Source organism: Halichoerus grypus, chromosome 4 (genome assembly GCF_964656455.1).
Source record: "Halichoerus grypus chromosome 4, mHalGry1.hap1.1, whole genome shotgun sequence".
Lineage (NCBI taxonomy): Eukaryota > Metazoa > Chordata > Mammalia > Carnivora > Phocidae > Halichoerus > Halichoerus grypus.
The window spans coordinates 122420243-122440606 of record NC_135715.1 but is presented as its reverse complement, the minus strand read 5'-3'; the positions used below and the strand labels follow the sequence as shown (position 1 = coordinate 122440606).

At 38.8% G+C, this 20364-nt stretch overlaps 1 protein-coding gene and 1 pseudogene across 2 annotated transcripts in view; both read left to right on the top strand.

The window, feature by feature from the left end:
• CCDC148 (coiled-coil domain containing 148) overlaps nucleotides 1-20364 on the top strand; it is a 286442-nt gene that overhangs the window by 184567 nt on the left and 81511 nt on the right. The window lies entirely within an intron of this gene.
• On the top strand, nucleotides 7556-8146 carry LOC118533951 (methylosome subunit pICln pseudogene; annotated as a pseudogene).

Here is a 20364-nt window from a genome sequence, read left to right as displayed (position 1 = left end):
ATATGTTATATTAGGGTAGCTTTTGGAATCCTTTGCAGAAACTGGGCTTAGAAAATGGTTGGGAATAACAGAGGCTGAGAAGATAAGAAGAGTCAAGGCTGTACTCCAACTGCCTGCACAGAATCATCCCAGCAAGTCCAGCCACTGACCATTAGATGCCACAGCTTGCACCTTCTCTTCTGCCATCTCCGGAGTCCCGACATCCCAGTCGGCAGTTCTGCCTTTATTCATACCCATGCCTCGCTGCTCTGCTGGTAGCCTTCACAGTGTCTCCACAGGCCCTGCTTCTTTGTATCACTGGCTTCCAAGGGAAGCACCCACTGGGCTGACGTCAGGTCAAATGCTCATGAGTTAGCTGCAAAGGTGGGAAAGCAGGTATCTGACATCACTTTATAGGGGAGATTTCTTCAAAAGAAGGAAGGAGGCTCAGAAGCTGAGAAAACAAAAGGAAAGAACAGTAAAAAGAATGTCTCTTACTGTTCACAAGTGTAGTTGGCAAAATCAATAGACTCTTCATTCTACAGCGCCAAAAAATTTCCTTCTACCTAACACTCAAAGTGATTAATAGATATAACTCTAACTGATATCTTTTTGCCTTATTGTCCTCTGGTTCTGTTATGATCCATCCCAATATTCCATGACCTACGGACCAAGTTTTAGTTTACTACCAATAAACATGTCTTATGTAAAATTGTAAGGACGAGAGAGGTGAAGAAAGCAGACATAAATTAGTATATATCTATAAAATGAATTTTGGATCTGGGATCTTTTCCTGGGCTAGTGATCTGCAGTGGGATCCTCTCTCCTGGTGCTGGCAGTGGTGGTGAGCTGCAGCTTCCGGGCACCGCACGAGCGTACAGAACCGGTACACTTATTCCCATTCCTTTTTTTCTCTCTTAGTACAATATTTAATAAATTACATGAGCTATTCCTACACCTTATTATAAAATAGGCTTTGTGTTAGATAATTTTGCTCAACTGTAGTCTAATGCAAGTGTTTTGAGCACATTTAAGGTAGACGAGGTGAAGCTATGATGTTTGGTAGGTTAGGTGTATTAGATACATTTTCAAATGATAATATTTTCAACTTATGATGGGTTTATTGAGATGTAACCCCATCATAAGTCGAGGAAGATCTATATTTATACATATTATGTGTATGTATATATGTGTGTGCATGTGTGTGTGTGGCAGATGATGAACACCTTCAGTAAACGGTCAAGATCACAATTCAAATTTATGATTTTTCTTTTCTACTATGCATTACATTTACTCTTTGCTTTCAGCCAGCATCTTAGCTGGATGAAGTTCTTTACCCAATGGGGTGACTTACATTGGCTTGTATATGATGACTTTTACCATTGGCCATGCAATACCGGAAGTTATCCTAGGAGTTCCTTGGATTCCATCTCCTTCTTCCTGCCTCTATTAAGTAACAGCAGTCCTATTTCCCCCTGATGTCAACTGTTCCACCAGTGTAACCTCCTTTTCTACCTGTTTACTTAGTGGTATGATAAACCCCAAAAGGCAAATATTTGCATCAGCTCCCAATTCAGTGTAACCATTGTTATCCTCCTGGTGGCAGTATTAGAAGTTAAAACCAGCAGAGATTAGTCTCAGGATGGGAAAAAGATTTTGCAAATGGGTCTTTAGGATTAATAGTGAAAAGCACCATTCCCACTGTACGTGATGTGGCCGTGTTGAGAAACAGCACAGTATATTGGCCACTACTTCAGAGCAAAACCACCTCCTGTAAAATAGCACCAACCTCACAAAATACTATCTCACAGCTCATGATGTATCTGAGTCTTCAATGGGCCATTTCTTTGTTTTATAAGGACAGCAGCATATGGACTTTGGCCCATTGCCTTACTTCTTACACAGTTAAGGGAGTTCCTTAAGAAGAAGCATCATCTTGTGGGATGTACTAGGAGGGCACAAATGGTGCACACATGGTATATAGGGAAAGAAAATCCAAATTCTTTTTGCCTTTCCCATGATAGAATGAGTGTGACAGAATGTTGTAACCAGCTAACACTGTCTAATTTCCCTGGTGTATTTTACCCTGTCAAGAGCTCACACTGACAGCAGCCAGATCAGCCTTGATAAGGGTAAATTCATGTAACTGAGCAATGTATAACTTTTGTTCCCACCACTGGGAGAATTTTATCATGAGCCCATTGAACAAGTACCCATTTGCTGGAGAAGACTGACACACATATAGCAGATCATCTCTTCTCTCCAATTCTTTAAAACCACCTGCAAATTATCCCCACAATCTGAGCCAGTTCCATTAGGTCCATCCACATAATCTCTGAATCTTCCTGTCACGAATCCTCCAATCATATTCCTTCAATGTCCCTAATCAGCTGACCAAGCATTAACTACTGTCTACAAATTGTTATTAATCCATTATATATTCATTTACCTAAAAATATTTGAGTACCTAATGTGTGGCAGTCACTAATCTTTTACCTCAGGTAAAGTGAACATTGAGATATTCCTCTTGAAATTATACCCACATGGAAAATTTCCCTTTTATTACCATGTTTTAGGGAGATTTCAGAGCAGAGCCACCCACCATAGCTGTCTACTTTTGGTTGGGGCCAGTGTGTGTGTAGACCTGGCTATAAATCTGGCTCATTTTTTCCTTCTTCAGTCAACTAGTTATTGGGAATGCCCTTTGGGCCATATGTGTGGGTTGAGGGATGTCAGTGTGGACGATGAGCCACCTGTTCAGACAAATTACCTGTGTCTTCCAGTCATGCTCATTCTCAAGCTCAATCTACTTTCATTTCATTAGTCTGTGCTGATAGTCACTCCCAGCTTTATGGCCAGGTGGCTCAGATAACATCCAGCTCATTATGAGTAGCTAGATTCTCATTGTCACCTGCTGTCTTAAAGTCAAAAGTCCAGTTGATACCACCCTTGTCTATAAAAGGTAGATTAAAAAATAATACCTATCTCATATGGATTTTTATGAGAAATAAATAAGTTAAAACATGGAAACACTTACCACAATGCCTACCACATTGTGGCTGCTTGACAAATGATAGTTATAATAATTATCAGGGTCCCTTATTAAACCAAGAGCTAGTCCTTAAAAGAAAAATCACAACTTTCAAAGAAGGCCTGAGTGTGCTGTTGAATCCTGAAGGTCTCTACTAGACAAGCTCTATGGAACACTCTGATCATCCAGAATACATCAGTGAATCCATGGTGTCATAGGGCCAAGTGGCATTGCTGTCTGCACTGTGGATCAGCTGGACAGCTGGACAGCTTTCTTTTTCTCTGGCCCCTTTTCAAAACTAGCTTTTCAGGTCACCCACTAAACTGACTAGAGAGGCATTCTCAAATGCTGATTTTGCTGCTTTCCAAATCCAAAGAGTATCACCCAGCATTGTGATTTTTTTTTTGAGTGGAAAATAGTACCACATGTCTTTTACTTTGAACTAGAATAAGAAGATCTATATTGAAATTTCTACCTTACACTTCCTGTCTCTCTGATCTTAAGCAGGTTACTTACCTCTCTGAACACTCCCACATGGTTGTTATCAGAATCAAGGGAAATAACAATACCTGGATTAAAATACTCACTTGGTAGTATTAGTTCCTCTCCATATTCTCCTCCTTACCTATAGTGTTTAACCAACTGTCTCCTGGCTTTGCCACATGGATGTCTCTCTGGCACTTCAAATTCTCCATGCCCCAGATCGAGTTATTCATCACCCCTTCTAATCTGTTCTTCCTCCACGGTTTCCTTTTGGGTAAATGACACCACTACTCACTCCACTGCCCAGTCATGTGACTCCTCCCTCTCTCACTTCCTATTCCCAGAGTCAAAGGCTTAGTAAATCCCATGAATTTACCTTTTGAATATTGATCCCTGTTGCTATCCTGATCAGCCCACTATTATCTCTCACCAGAATTAAGGTTGTAACTTCTATTTCATCCTTGCCTGCAATGCAAACACATCCAGTCATGTGATTCTGATACCAAAAACCCTTCAGTGGTTTATCTTCACACTTCTGATCAAGTTCAGATGCCATAATATTGCTTATGAGATGACCATGGTCAGACTGTACTTTATCTTTTACTTCCCACCTGACTCCTGCACATCCCACTCCTCTTTGGACTACTACACTCTACCGGTTCCTAAAGGGCCCCAGTATTTCTCTTGCCTCCACTGGCTCTTCAAACAGACTGTTTCTTCTGAGAACACTCTTGTAGCTAATTCTTACTCCTTCATGTCTCTGCTCAAATGTGACTTCCTCAGAGGCCTTGTCTGGCCCCTAAACAAGGTTAGGTCTTCTTAATACATGTTCTCATGGGCCTGTTGTGATGAACTCTTGTTATAAACCACCCCATAACTTGTTGGCATGGGATAACAATGATGTTATTATTACACTTATGGATTCATTGGGTCAGGAGTTTGGATAGGTCCCAGAGAGGATGGCTTGTCTCTGCTCCATGATGTCTGGACTATCAGCCTGGAAGACATGAATGGCTGGGAGTGACTTGAGTGTCTGGAGCTGGAATACTCTGATGACTTCCTCTTTCATTTGGACTGGGATGACTAGAAAGCTGGGAGTAGCAGGAAACTATCAACTGGAGCTCTGCATGGTCTCTCTCTGAAGCTTGACTTCTTCAAAGCACAGTGGGCTCAGAGTAGCTGGACTTCCTACAGGTTACCTCAGGGCTCCAGAAACTCATCTTCCAACAAACAAGGCAGAAGCCACATGACCTAGAAATCACATAGTGTTACTTCTATTTTATCTATTGGTCAAAGTAGTTATAAGCCCAACCAGATTCAAGTGAAGGGAATTTAGCCCCAAACTCTCAATAGGGGGAGTATCAAATAATATGACATCATGTTTATTTTTTTAAATATTTTATTTATTTGTGAGAGAGAGCATACAGGTGGGGGGAGGGGCAAAGGAAGAGGGAAAAGCAGACTCCCTGCTGAGCAGGGAGACCACAGGGATATGGGGCTGGATCCAGGACCCTAAGATCATGACCTGAGCTGAAGGCAGACACTTAACTGACTGAGTCACCCAGGCACCCCTGTCATCATGTTTAAAGACCATTACAATGCCTGCACAATCTCAACACCCATATTTTAATTATAATTACTCATTAGATTTTTATCTTTTCCAATAAATTGTAAATTCTATGTGAACAGACTCTGTGTCTACACCACAACATCCTCGTATATGGCATATTGTAGATAACACACAACCTCAATAAATAGTCATTAAATGGGAGAATGCATATAACTAGAATAAAGCACTATCAGGCAAATGGTAGGGCCTCAATTTGTTGTAGGTGCATGAGCCACACTTGTCTTTGTTGTGGTTAAATAGAGGAATAAGGAATTGCCTCACTCTTATGGTTATTTATCTTTGCCCCTTTTTTTCTTAGGAAAAGAATGCCATCTCAAAAGTGTCAGGCCTATGTTAAATGTCATAAATCTTAAAAGTTACCTAGTTCAATGGTTTCAGTTTTTTAATCTTTTGTCCACTAAGTGGTCATACATCCTAGGTATGAGTGTATCTCTGGATGCTAAACTTGCTATCTTCCAAGGCAGTCCATTTCATCTTTGGACAGCTATTGAATTTTTTTCTTTTCCTCTTGTTATTTCTTTATTTTTTGGTAATAAGCCCAGCTCTGTCTCATCAGCTTCCACACATTAATTTTCCTTCTATTGCTTGAGAGCAAGTTAAACAAGTCTGAAGCTTCTTTCCCTTGACAGCCATTTAAATACTGAGGATAGTTATGTATTTCTCCTTCCCCATCTCCATCTCCATCCCTATAAGCCCTTCCTTTTCATAAGCTCTTTTTGGAGAGGTATGTTTTCAACTCATTTGTCATTTGCTGTGAAGGAGGGGCGTAGGGGAAAACCCTGACTGGCCAAAGGGGCCCATCATGATTCAGTACATATCATAGCTCAGGGTCACTATGGAAATATTATCAAAGGATAGAAATTATTGTAAATAAAAGTTATTCCTTAGGAAGTTATTTGTGTCAGTATGTGACATACATTTATTTAAATAAGGCAAGTTTACATCTACAAGCAGACAATTGGATTGCACAGAGGTGTTAATGTGAGATCAGTCTGTCATGGCAAGGCTCCAGAGTAAAAAGACAGTGGATGAGGTGCCTTCACTTGTAGAAGGAAGAAAATGAGAAACCTCTCTAGTTCCAGGATCCTGAGCTGATAGACCAAGAGTCTAGTTGTTATTACCTACATCGTGACTCCTCCCGATTACACTGATTCCTAACTTAGAACAGGCCTTCCTATTTAGAACAGCTGATGGACTTCTTGAATCTTAGAGGTCTGGGAAGAGATTTACTATCTGCTCTATGGCTTAAAAGCACAGAGCTGCTTAGCCAAGTCATGCCATTCAAGGGAGCCCCTTTCCTTTACCAGAGCCAAGTGAGGCAGCTAAAAGGCTGCCAGCACAAAGGCGCAATTGTAAGTTTTTCCCTTTTGTTTTCTGGGTTGAGCCACATCTACCCTTCTATTTTTTGTATTGTCTGTAAGCTAAGAATATTTTTTACATTTTTAAATGGCTGGAAAAAAAAAGAAATCATGTTACGTGAAAACTATATGAAATTTCAATTTCTGTGTCCATAAGCAATGTTTTATTTGAACACAACCATGTTCATTCACTTGTCTATGGATGCTTAGCGTGACACATACAGCAACTGTATGGCCCACAGTGATAGTGTGACATACAGTGACTCTATGAGCAACAGGCCTGAAATATTTATTATCTCACCCTCTAGAGAAAAAGTTTGCTGACCCCAGGTCTACTGGGATGGTAGAAGGGAAGAGCATTAATGCTGTTGCTTTTTGCAGAATATGCTTATGTATTTGGGTTCTATCCTTAACTAGCCTCTAGATAAATTGAACTGGAATGAAGGAAAGCTAGAAAAAGCTGACATTCTACTCAATTGAATGCATCATTCTCTCCTCTGATTGCATTCTTTTTTGTCTACTCCCTTTCACATTAAACACTTAGAGCTCTAGGTACGCTCTAACCCTCTGCCAAAGCAGAGCACAATTAAAGCTTCTTCCCCAGGACATACATCTTAATTAATCTTGCCCAAGGTGACAAAGCATTCATGCATGTGTATATGGATCACTTTTAAAAATCTATATTGAACTCATCATCATCTTTTTCTTTTTTCTCCACCTCCAACTTTTTGATAAAATTTCCAAGTTTAAGGAAGAGTTGCAAAAATGGTACAAAGAACTTCTACCCAGATTTATTAACTTTTAGTATTTTGCCCTATTTGCTTTATCATTTGTACTCTTGCTCTCTCTCTTTCCCTCCACCCCACCCCCACACACTGTGGTCTGCCACACTATTTAGAAGAAAGTTGTCGGCAAACAGCTGGAGTTGCTGTGCTTCAGTTCTCTCCCCAGGACTGTGTCTCCGCGCTCCCTGCTGCAATGAGCTTCCTCAAAAATTTCCTGCTGCCAGGTGCAGCTGAGGGGCTCTGTACTGAATGGCAAGGACCTCGGCATCCCGGCATCTAACCAAGACAGATGGCTGAGAGCCATCTGTCTTGGTTAGATGGCTCTGGATTAGGCTCTGGATTAGGATTCTCACTAGGGTACCCTACCAGTAGAGTGCATGCAGTGCCCAGGGACCTAAATGCCTATCCATGAGAGTATTTGTATGTTATGGTGAATGCCAAATTTGGGGAAGAATCAAAAGAATCTGTTGCTGAAGAAGACCGATGATTAATGTTGAACCTATTACTGAATTTAGGTTTGTGCCTAGTGATGAATCAGCAATGTTCACTGCAATGTGTGAATGCCAGGCTTTGCATCCAGATCCTGAGGATGAAGATTCAGATGATTGTGATGGAGAAGAATAGGATGAGGAGACACATGAACAAGAGCAGGGAGACATCCCTACATTTTACACCTATGAAGAAGGATTATCCCATTTAACAGCAGAAGGCCAGGCCACACTGAAGAGATTAGAACAAATGCTTTCTCAGTCTGTGTGCAGCCAGTATAACATGGCTGGAGTCTGGAGAAGATTCAATAAGAGATTATGAAGATGGCATGGAGGTAGATACTATACCAACAGTTGCTGGACAGTTCGAAGATGCAGATGGTGATCACTGAGAATGATTTATGCTGCTGTGGGATTCTACTCCTCACTGTAGGAAAGAACTTGGTGCCTCTTCTGTGGAGTAGGTGTTGATGAAAGAAAGTCTTTTTCCTTCTCCAAAATTTATCTGAACCAGTTCTTTTTTGAGACAGACTATACTGAGACAAAAAGTTGTCACCGGCAGAAGAAACTTTGATCTTTATTAACAAAGGCGAATTAACCAAAAGGGTATTTGTAGTTTATGATCTACCTCAAAACTTTCTGTGTATAGGTCCCCTCTGAGTAGGCCTATAGTTCCTGCCTTCACTCTATGCATCTTCTGTAAACTGGCAGGCCCACACGGTGAGAATGCGCAGGCGCTTGAAGGTGTAGGTAGACTGGATGGGAAGAAGGGATGCTGAGTCTAAGATACACCCCTTTAGGGCCTAAGCATTCCCTCACCCCTTAAAAAGAAAGACAAAAAGATCTCAGAAATCCTGGCCTCTGCTCATTCTCCACAGGAGTAAGGGTCTTTTAATTAACTGGGGACCCAGATTATTTCACTCAGGCATCTTTAGGGAGCCTTTTGGGAAACATCCTAGCCACATACACTACCACTAACACAAGTGCTTCTGACTAGCTTTTACTCTTTTCACCATGTGTCACCTGTCTGTTTGGTTATAATCTCTTAGGTTATATCCTTTAATTTCTAACCTCTTAGGTTGGTTTCCATAACAACCAGTGAAATTGGGATGATGTCCTCAGAGTACTTCAGATGATAATTGTCTTGTCTTTGTAATAGTTTAACAAATAAATCTAGGTTTTCTAAAAAAATGAAAAATAAAAAAAAGAAAGTTGTGAACATCATGAAATCTCGCCACTAAATATTTTGGCATGATTTAGCTAAGAATAAGGACAATCACCTATTTAACCACAATACCATTATGATAGCTAAGAAAATGAACAAAAATTCTATAATATCCTCTAGTATCTAGTCCATATTCCAATTTCCCTAATTATCATTTAAATGTTTTTATAGCCTTCCCAACTAAGATAATATAATCACATGAAAAAATATATTATTTCAACTAACTTTTAAAACCAGTACTCTGTACATCCTCAGTTGGATGAATTCTAAGGGGAAAAATATTGGGAAGAAATACCAAACTTCACTCAGTAGGTTTAATATTAGTGGTAACAGTGGTATTGTGACCTTGAAATATTTTACATTTGTGGTAGGACAAAACACTTAAAAGGAATGTTTTAATGTTAACAGGACTAGGGCACAGTATACAAGAAAAGATACCAATATTAAATTAAAAAATTTTTGAACTTTAATATTAAATATAAAATAAAAATATCAATACAGATTTGTGATTTTTTTTCTTGCTTTAAACAAATTTTTCTCCCTCTGGAAAGGGTCACTGAAATGGCCTAGAAACAATGACACTTCAATGGCAATGAGCATACCTAGTAGCATTTAAATATGTAATGACTCTCCCTTCTGTTATCCCCCTAATACCTGGAATCAGTACACTTTTTCTGTAAAGGGCTATATAATAAATGTTTCAGCCTGTGGGCCATACACTCCAGGTACTAAATCATACAGGTTACCATCTATACTAATTTCGATATTGATTTCTAAATATCATTTTCACCTAAAAGAACCAGGATTAATTGAGAAGAAAATGGCTGATTCTAGGTCTGGAAGAGAGAAATTATAAGTGGAGCTTAGGCTGTTTTATTTTGTCATCTCATAAATGTTGAGGACATAATAGATTTAGAAACTGGCACTTTTCAATCTCCAATGTAATAATTATTTCAGATGAAGACCATCAATAGATAGTAAAATCTTTAGTTGGAAGATTTTTAGATGGTAAATAGGATATTTACACAGAGCCCAAGTATCACTCCTTGAATTACTTACTAAATGAAAAGAAGGGGAAAAAGCATGCCTGTACAATGGGGAGATCTGGCTATTGCCACTTTAATTAAGTGTACAAACAACATCACTACTAGTGGACTAATAGCCTGACATTGTTCCTCCTGAAATGATGCAATATGAAATACATCACCTTTGTGCCAAAAATACTTTATCTCAGTCTAACCAATTTTCTAGTATAGGAATTGGCAAAATTTTTTAGAAAGAGACAGACTATAATTATTTTAGGCTTTGTGGGCCATATGGTCTCTTGTCACCACTGCTCAACCCTGCCCCAGGAAAGCAGCTATGGACAATATGTAAACTAATGGGTATGGCTCTGTTCCAATAAAACTTTATTTACAAAAATAAAGTGTGGGATTGGATTTGGCCTGTGAGTAATTATATAGTTGGTCAACCCTTGTTTGAGACCTAACTTAGAGGAGAGTCAGGGGGAAGAGGAATGATAGGAAAGGATTAGATACTAAGAGGAAATAATCAGACAAATCCAAAATGATGGATATGCTACAAAACAACTTTAAATGCTTCAAAAAAGTCAGTGTCATGGGTAAAAAAGTGATGGAACTGTTGACTGTTCAGATTAAAATAAACTAGTGAGACATAAAAACCAGTTTGAGTATGTGGATCTAGATAACAATCATCCTTTTTATACACAGTGCCACTAAAACCTGTCTCCACACCCCTGTTCTTGTGCAGATGATTTTTTGGACCAATGTGAAGAATCTTTTGGTTATCCTCTCTCCTCCATCAGAATGATTTGCAATCACTATCAGATGACTTGTTTGAGAGTGTCCCAACCCTTCTGGGTTGCTTTTCAAAGTCTCATGACATAAAATCAATCCTATTTTTCTCTAAACTTTTGATTAAAATCATTAAGAAAGCAAGTTTATGAAGAGTGAGGGAGGCAAAAAAAAAAAAAGCACGCCTGTGGTTTAATCACCAATCTTTAATTATTATCAGTCACAAGCAGGAGATTTGTATCATTTGACCCTTTTATTCCCCAAGGGAAAGAAAAATTTGCTTGTTCCTAATAACAGTCTAAGCGGATAACTATATTTTTACTAATAATTATAATAAGGTGACCTTCCTTATTCACCTGCAATTTTCCTATGAGACATGACTTGGAATTAAAATCTCAATTTATTTCAGAAAATGCCGTTTAAAACTTCTAAGTTCTGTTCTAGAGAAATAACTTAAAAATAACTTATCAGCTGAGGGCACCTGGGTGGCTCAGTCGTTGAGCGTCTGCCTTCAGCTCAGGTCATGATCCCAGGGTCCTGGGATCGAGTCCCGCATCGGGCTCCCTGCTCGGCGGGGAGCCTGCTTCTCCCTCTCCCACTCCCCTGCCTGTGTTCCCTCTCTTGCTGTGTCTCATCTTTAAAAAAAATAAAACTATAAAAAAAAAACTTATCAGCTGAAAACTGGTTTTAAATAACATCAACATCTTTTTAATTGAAACTATTTAAAACAAAGTTATTTTCCAAGCTTTAAGTATCATACGCTTTTGAGCAAACTAATAAAGCCAAGTAAGATTTCTTATAGACGAGGATTTTTTTTTCCCCAATTCACACCTCACTGCCATGACAGTCTTATATTCTCCTGGTAAAGCCTATATGTGACTTTAGAGCAGACTTCTTTACTTTCAACTAATCTTTACTAGTCTGATCATCCCTGCCTTTATTTTTCCACTCTTGTTTTGGTTTCCTGTCTTAATAAGTCATCTTTGTGAGGACAAAGCTGTTTCAAAATCAAGGCTTAATTTCGCTCATCACAATGAATGTTTCTCCTGCTTTTGTTCCTTAGGGGAGGAGATGTTTTTGAACTTCACAGTAGCTTTTCAGTTTTGTTTAACAAAGGGCTGAAGCGTGTGCTACCAATAACATACAAAATCAAACAAGACAAATTTAAACGCAGTTCACTGTTTCTGCCTTTTTGTCCTACAAACCATTCTTATAGGATGATAGTTTTACCTCCTGCTATCTTCTTCTTCTTCTTTTTTTAACATATAATGTATTATTTGTTTCAGAGGTACAGATCTGTGATTCAACAGTCTTGCACAATTAGGGGAAGAATGAAGGAGGGGAAATCAGAGGGGGAGATGAACCATGAGAAACGATGGACTCTGAAAAACAAACTGAGGGTTCTAGAGGGGAGGGGGGTGGGAGGATGGGTTAGCTTGGTCATGGGTATTAAAGAGGGCATGTTCTGCATGGAGCACTGGGTGTTACACGCAAACAATGAATCATGGAACACTACATCAAAAACTAATGATGTAATGTATGGTGTTTAACATAACATAATAATAAAAAAATAAAAAATAAAAAATAAAAAAACTCTTTTCCAACCTATAAAATAGATCTTGAGGCCACTGCAAGTATTGCCTGAAGATATTAGCCGAAAAGTTCAGTGAAATCCCAGACACCACTAGGAAAGAAAGCAAAAACATGACTTGATATGTGTATAAAATCATCATAAATTTGCATTTGGGAGACTGCATGATTCCTAATGTGATTCAGAAAACGATGACTGTAATGACCATGAAATCAGGTAGAGGGCCAGAGTTGAAGGACTGTGCCTCGAGTATGGAACATAGTGGTGATATTATTTTAAAGCTATTAACCTATTTAATTTATAAGTTTAATAATTATAACTGAATGCCTACTACGTTGGCATAGAGTGATAAACAAAAAGGACAGTCCCTGTTTTCAAGGACCTGGCAGTCTAATGGGGAATTGAATTCAGATATTCTTGGTGAAGGCAAGCACAAAGTACAATGGGAACATATGGGAGCAGCACCTAAACCAGATAGGAGGTGGGAGGGGGAGTCAGGACGTCTTCATGGTAGAAGGAAACATCTTCCAGAAATGGGAAATATCTTTCTGCCAAATACTCATGGCAATTTAAAGGAACTGACAATGATTTGATATAGTTGAAGCATATGATTTGGAAGGGCTAGGGAAAGGTTGTGGTGAGAGAAAAGTTTAAATAGAAAAGTAGAGGCCAAATTATAGCAAGTCCTTAGAAGCCTTACATCTTATAGGGTTTGAGTAGGGTAAATTCTGACTTTTAATTTATTAATTATAATTAATTGAGTTAAACAATTAATACATTTAGTGTTTTATACCTTTTCTATTTCCAAAAGGATTTTAATATATGCATAGAGATTTAACAAATTCCAGAATCCTAGAAGAAAAAAAACTAGGGAAGTAATTACCTTGGGAGGTTGTACTTATTAATGCATAAATGGGTTCAAAATGTGATTAGACACACAAATGGTAAGTTATTAGGGGAACTTGTTTATTTAAGGCCCTCTCACACCTTCCCACAAAGGGACCTCATTGACATGATCAGAAACTGAATCTCAGACAGAATGTTTTTTTGGTCTGATTTGGCATTATGTGTCTTAGGTATTTATATCCTTATCCCTTATGTATACATACCCATCTATTTGAGGTAGCCTCAGTAAATATGATCTTCAGGTGAACTTGGAACATCAGAGAATATTTAGAAAGCTAAAGTCCCTATCTACCTTTGGAGAAAATCCAGACATCCCATCTTCCGTTGATTGCATTTTTGAGTGACTTTTTAGCAATAAGACTCTCTACCTCCAAATTAAGCTTCTATGAAATCATTGATTAAAATGGCTGATTAAAAACAACTTCAAGGGAAAAAAACCCTTAAGATGATTTTCTCTTACTGAATTCTTCTCAAGTTCTTTCTATGAAGTGCCGTAAGTTGAACCTCTCTTAACTCATCCTAAGTGGAAACAGAACAATGACTCCTCTGTATAAAATTCCCAGTCATTCTCCAAGATCATTTTCAGTTTCCCATTAGCCTTATCATTGCCATATAAGGAGTCTTACTTTTTAAATATTTTCTTGAGTCAGTTCCTGATCCTTTAATAACATTTGCTGACCTCCTCCTGAATTCCCTCTTAAGAATTCAAGTATTGATTCTAAGACATTTAATGATCTCCCTTTCTAGTGTCTTAGTAGATGCAGAGTTGGGCTTAAATTATAGTTATTTGAGGTTCAAGTTAGCAATAGAAGTATACAGCTACTATACAGAGCACGTGGGTATGTACAAACACTGGCACAAACAGGTGCAAACACACATGTGCAGAATAGGGTCTGGGGACAATGTACATAAAGGAGCAGGGATTTTGAACAGAAAAAGGAGATATAAAATTTATATAAAGGAATTTCTGACTTCACCTTAGGAGAGCCAGTTAATAAAGTAACAACTAATATGAACATTATTCAGGTCAGTTGTTTGATATATGTTATGCTTCCACATGTTCTGACTTGGAAGAGGTCAGACCGCCTTGAAAGGAAAGCAGGTTGGAGGAAATGGGAAAGTGTGAATTAAAGTTGGGAAATTTCACATAAGTGTACTGTACCTTTGTGTTTTTCCATTTTATTACTAAGTGGATTCACAGCAATAATGTACTAGTAAATATTTAACAACTTGCTTGGGGATGGGGGAGGGGATGGGATAAGCCCTGGTTTGTAGTATTTGCTGATTTCTGTGGTATACATACTTTCACCATGGCTTACTTCAAACAACCAACTTGATGTTACTTAACACAGAATTGGGAGGAAATGTGCAGTTGTATGCCATTATATTTTATTTCTACTGTACAGACACAATAGATATAAATAACCTCAAGAGTGTAGATAATAGTAAAATAATTAGGAACTGATGAATTTTGATTGTTACCTTTGTTTTTATTTTTTTAGTGTTGTATTAAGTTTTAACTTTAATTCCAGTGTAGTTAACAGTGTTATATCCGTTTCAGGTGTACAATATAGCGATTCAACAATTCTATGCATTATTCAGTGTTCATCACGGCAAGTGCCCTCCTTAATCCCGTCCACCTATTTCACCCATCCCCCCACCACCTTCCCTCTGGTAGCCATCAGTTTGTTCTCTATAGTTAAGAGTCTGTTTCAAAAAAAAAAAAAAAAAAGAAGAGTCTGTTTCTTGGTTTGCCTCTCTTTTTCCTTTGCCCATTTGTTTTGTTTCTTAAATTCCACATATGAGTGAATTCATATGGTGTTTGTCTTTCTCTGACTTATTTCACTTAGTGTTATGCTTTCTAGCTCTCTGTTGATGCAAATGGCAAGATTTCATTCTTTTTCATGGCTGAATAATATTCCCTCGCATATATACCACATCTTCCTTATCCATTCATCTATTGATGGATACTTGGGCTACTTCCACAATTTGCCTATTGTAAATAATGCTGCAATAAACACAGGGTGGATGTATCCCTTTGAATTAGTGTTTTTGTATTTTTGGGGGGTAACTACCCAGTAGTGCAATTACTGGAATTTGGGGTAGTTCTATTTTTAACTTTTTTGAGGACCCTCCATATTGTTTTCTATAGTAGCTGCACCAGTTTGCATTCCCACCAACAGTGCATAAGGGTTCCCCTTCACGTTCTGCACATCCTCACCAACACTTGTTTCTCGTGTTTTTGATTTTAGCCATTCTGACAGGTGTGAGGTGATCTCATTATTGTTTTGATTTGCATTTCCCTGATAAGTGATGTTGAGCTGCTTTTCACGTGTCAGTTAGCCATGTTACCTTTGTTTTTAAATACAATTTGTTTCATTGTAAGTTAATATAATTTAATTTTTATTAATGATCGTGTTAAAGAGCTAGCTTGCAAAGGTCCTAAACATTTAGCAGTTGGCTCTCTCCAGCTGGTATGAGACAGCTTTGGCACTTGACTAAGGTTCACAGTCACCCCAGCAGATGAAAGCAATCATAGGACTTAAGTCCCATGAAGAGATAATTGTGATTCCCTGGGGATTGCTATGGAATTGCCCGTTTGCATACCTGCTGTGCCATATTAGCTGTCCTGCCCCCCCTGTGAATTCTCCCAAAAATGTGGAAGTGAGATCCTAAACCTCATGCACCTACTGGACACTCTGCACTTGTTCTGGCTTGTCTGGTCAGTTTGAAGAAAAGTAGGAGGTTTTCCAGAAACTTGGAAGTCTTGAGTGGAAGACTGAAGGAGCTGGGTATGGAGGGAGTGTTTTCATCTGGTGTTCTTATTAACACTGGTAGCTTAGGAAGCAGAGTCAAACATAGATAACTCTCAGGATGTGCTGTACATGATCTTTTAAAAATAGTTTCCTGGGTGGTCTATGACCAGAAAGAGAGGCTCTGAGCTAGGGACAAATACTTTTTGAAAATGGAGCAAATATTTTTGACAGGAGTCTTAACAATCCTAATAAATATCAGGGGTGGGGGCAGAGGATTATCCTAAATTTTAAGAGAAAAAGCAAAAATTCACAGGGAACAAGAGCAGCAAAACCTTGGGGCTAAATGGGTGTTGAATGATGATGAATTCCCAAACATATGATTGGAGGATTGATAATTATAGTGCAGAAATTAGGACCATAAACTTTAAATTTTTTTTTTTTAAGATTTTATTTATTTATTCATGAGAGACACAGAGAGAGAGAGAGAGAGAGGCAGAGGGGGAGAAGCAGGCTCCCAAGGAGCAGGGAGTCCGATGTGGGACTCGATCCCAGGACTCTGGGATCATGACCTGAGCCAAAGGCAGACGCTTAACCATCTGAGCCACCCAGGCGCCCCATAAACTTTAAATTTAATCAGGATGTTGGATAGGCCTTCATGTGAATGGTCAAACACAGGAGGCACATCAGGAGATGACAGTATAAGCCAATGAATATATTGAGGAAAGTAGAAAATAACAAGAGCCGTAGACTCTATCTGAGAGCATTTGGAGAGTGGGAAAAGTGTAAGATATGTACCTCAAATAGAGAGAATAATCCACTAAGGCTCATTAACTGGAAATAACATTAAAGAGCAGAAAACAGATAATTCCTCCTACATAGGTCCATATTTGGGCATCGAAGGCCAGAAGCCAGGGAGGGAGCATCTCACATGTTCCCATAAACAGCAGTGGAGTAAATTAACCCCAAACAAGACAAGTAGAGATTACAGCGTGTGCGGAGCTATAAAAGTGAGCCTGGAGTTACCAACAGGTGATAAACATACAAAAATACTAGGAGCCTGTGGCAGGAGTCAGAAACAAGCTGATGGGCAGGAGTCAGAAACAAGCTGATGAGCAGGAAGGGGATGGGATGCTAGAAGGAGAATACTACAGTCAGAAGAGGCCAAGCGTATGGGAACATCCAGAGTAAAACATTAAGCAGTCAATGGACAAGGCATTTGGAAGTATTATGAGCACAGGACAGAAATAGGGAGGCAAAAAGCAGCATCCAAGAGACTGATTATGAGAACAATTTTCTACCCTTTTTTTTCTTTTTAAAAAAGAGAGGGAGAGAGAGTTGGAATGGGGCAGAGGAAGAGGAAGAGAGAGAATCCCAAGCAGGCTCTGCGCTTAGCATGGAGCCTGGGGGGGGGGGCGGGGGGACTCTATCTCACAACCCAGAGATGATGACCTGAGCCAAAATCAAGAGTTGGACACTTATCCCACTGAGCCACCCAGGCACCCCTTATTTTCTACCTTCTTGGTGGTGGGTTTTCTATTGTTCCCATGCAAAAGGTACTAATCCCAGAAAAGCAGTGGTTTCCAAATTTACAGAGCAAAAATATAACCTAGCAGGTACATGAAAATATAATTCCAGAATCCAACACCAGTGATCTTAGGTTAAGCCCAGGAATCTGCGTTCTAAAAACAAGCACCACTGAAAATCCCATTTCAGTTGGTTCACCAACCACTCTCTGAGAAATACAGGGGTATCATTAATCCAGGGGCCCTGATGGTGAGATGGTTCTGGAAATAGTGTTAAATAGCCCAGAGTTTCCGCATTCCCACCTGGTGAGCAAATGCTAACTCCTGTGATAGGCAAGCTCAGGGCCCAGCTGTCACAACTTGCTGCTGTTGCTTGGAAACATCTACTCCTTTTATTTGGTTTTGTATCTTCTTTGATTTTTAATGTTGCCATTTTACCTTGGGTTTAATATACATCATTTCAAATCTTGTTTAGAAACAGGTAGGATATAAATCTTAATTAAATTTAAAAAGTAATTGGGGTGACTGGGTGGCTCAGTCGTTAAGCGTCTGCCTTCGGCTCAGGTCATGATCCCAGGGTCCTGGAATCGAGCCCCGCATCGGGCTCCCTGCTCCATGGGAAGCCTGCTTGTCCCTCTCCCACTCCCCCTGCTTATGTTCCTTCTCTCGCTGTGTCTCTCTCTGTCAAATAAATAAATAAATAAAATCTTAAAAAAAAATTTAAAAAGTAATTGCTGATGGCCTCTCATGTAATCAGAAGTGGAAAAAGTGAGTAATTCTGTTTAGATATTAGTTGAATAATAAAATGTTCTATACGGAATCTTTCATGATAATGTGAGAGTACCTTGAAAACTGGAGTTTTATACAACTAGGTGATTTTTAAAATATTAATACTTTCTATATACCAAATAAGTATGTGTATTTATTGTATTCCTAGAAAGTCTTTATATACTCAAAACTTCTTGTACTTGATATTTTATTAATTGAAGGGGGAAAGTCCAAGTTTTCCATCAGATATACCTAAAGAGAAGAATACATCACTTTGTCAAAATATTGTGGCTCTTTATTCTTTGTAGCTCTTCCAAATCCTACAAACACAGGATTATCAGTACTATCTGAGTGTGTGTGGGCTTGAAAACTCTAAATGTTTCTAAAAGAGCAAGGCTTTTGATGCCTTTTTTTTTTTTTTTTAATACTGGGAGCTTTTGGTGCAAGTTAATCCTTATGATGTCTCAGACTATTGCTCCACAAACTATACCTTCCTAAGGCTTCCACGTAGTGGACATAACTGATTTTATGTTAGACCAGGTTCAGATAGGGTCTTCCTGTGGTGTTTGGCAATTGGCCTATTTGCAGAAAGACTCATCTCCATCTGCAATTATGCCAAGGTCTACATATAAATGTTTTTATGCATTCAAATGGAGCAGTCCAAGCAAGACATTTCTGCTTGGATTGAAGAATACATATAAGAGAGAAGTGTTGGCTGTGCCTGGCTAAGGTGATAAAATTATTTTCAAAACCGAGGATCCTAGGCAGAAGATAGATTTATTGATGGGACAGTCTTCAGGGAAACCAGAAACATGATCTCAGAAAGATGTATATTCAAAAGGAGGCCTTAGGGAATATTCTTGTCTCTTGAAATAATGGGGAATCTGGCAGGAGGAGTTGTGACATCTGGGAGGGACAATAAAGATTAAAATTTAGAGTTACTTGGAGAGAAAATGTGAGTTGCCTTTCGTATATGTGACAAGGTTGGCTATATCTCTAAGAAATTAGAACTATGTGTAAATACAGAGAACAAACTAATGGTTACCAGAGGGGAGAGGGGTGGGGGAATGGGCAAAATGGGTGAAGGGGTATGGGAGATACAGGCCTCCATTTATAGAATAAGGCACAGGGATAAAAGGTACAGCATAGGGAATAGAGTCAATGGTATGGTAGTAGTGTTGTGTGGTGACAGATGGTAGCTACACTTGCGGTGAGCACAGCATAACATATGGACTTGTCAAATCACTATGTTGCACACCTAAAATGAATGTAACATTGTGTGTCAACTGTACTTCAATTAAAAAAAAGTAAGGATGAAGGATGTGTACATGTAGTGTTAATATTTGAAGAGAGAATTTAACTATTGCCCATTGTGTTAGTCATTTGGGACAGCCATATTTAATTTTTATTTAAAGAGTATTTTTCCAGTTTTATCAATTTTGATTACTTTAATCAGGTAATTCCTTATGTAAAAAAAAAAGAAATTAGAATTGTGTGGACCTTCAACTTATAGCTCATAGAGAAAATAAAATCACTTTCTTTTGCTATCCAGGCCATTGGATTACCCAGTAACTTTGAGTTAGGGTAAATAATCTACCCCTTTTGTTAGTTTAACTTGGAGTAAGTGGATTTTCCTGTGGGGTTTACTGTTTGGGGGTCATGATTAGGCCTCTGGGAGAGCCGGGCCTGTTTCTTTTCTGAGGTTGATAACTAAGAAGGTCTTATGACTGGAGAGAGCTCTTCTTCTAAGGGACCTCTCATGCTGTTGCTTTACACGCTGTGCAAAATGTGAACAGAGACAACCCATCTCCTGGTGTCCGTTGTTAGCTGTGTCTAGAGAGGCCAACACTTGGCCATTGTAACTTTTATTAAAGTAAAATTCCATAAAAGTTAATTACCTGTTTTTTTACACCAGCAATTTACTTAGGAAACTCTGCCCTACTTCTCTTCTAGCCTGTCCACCCTTTCCCCTGCTGCTCCCCAAACTTAGAATTTAACCATAATTCTAATATTAAACTGTACAAATT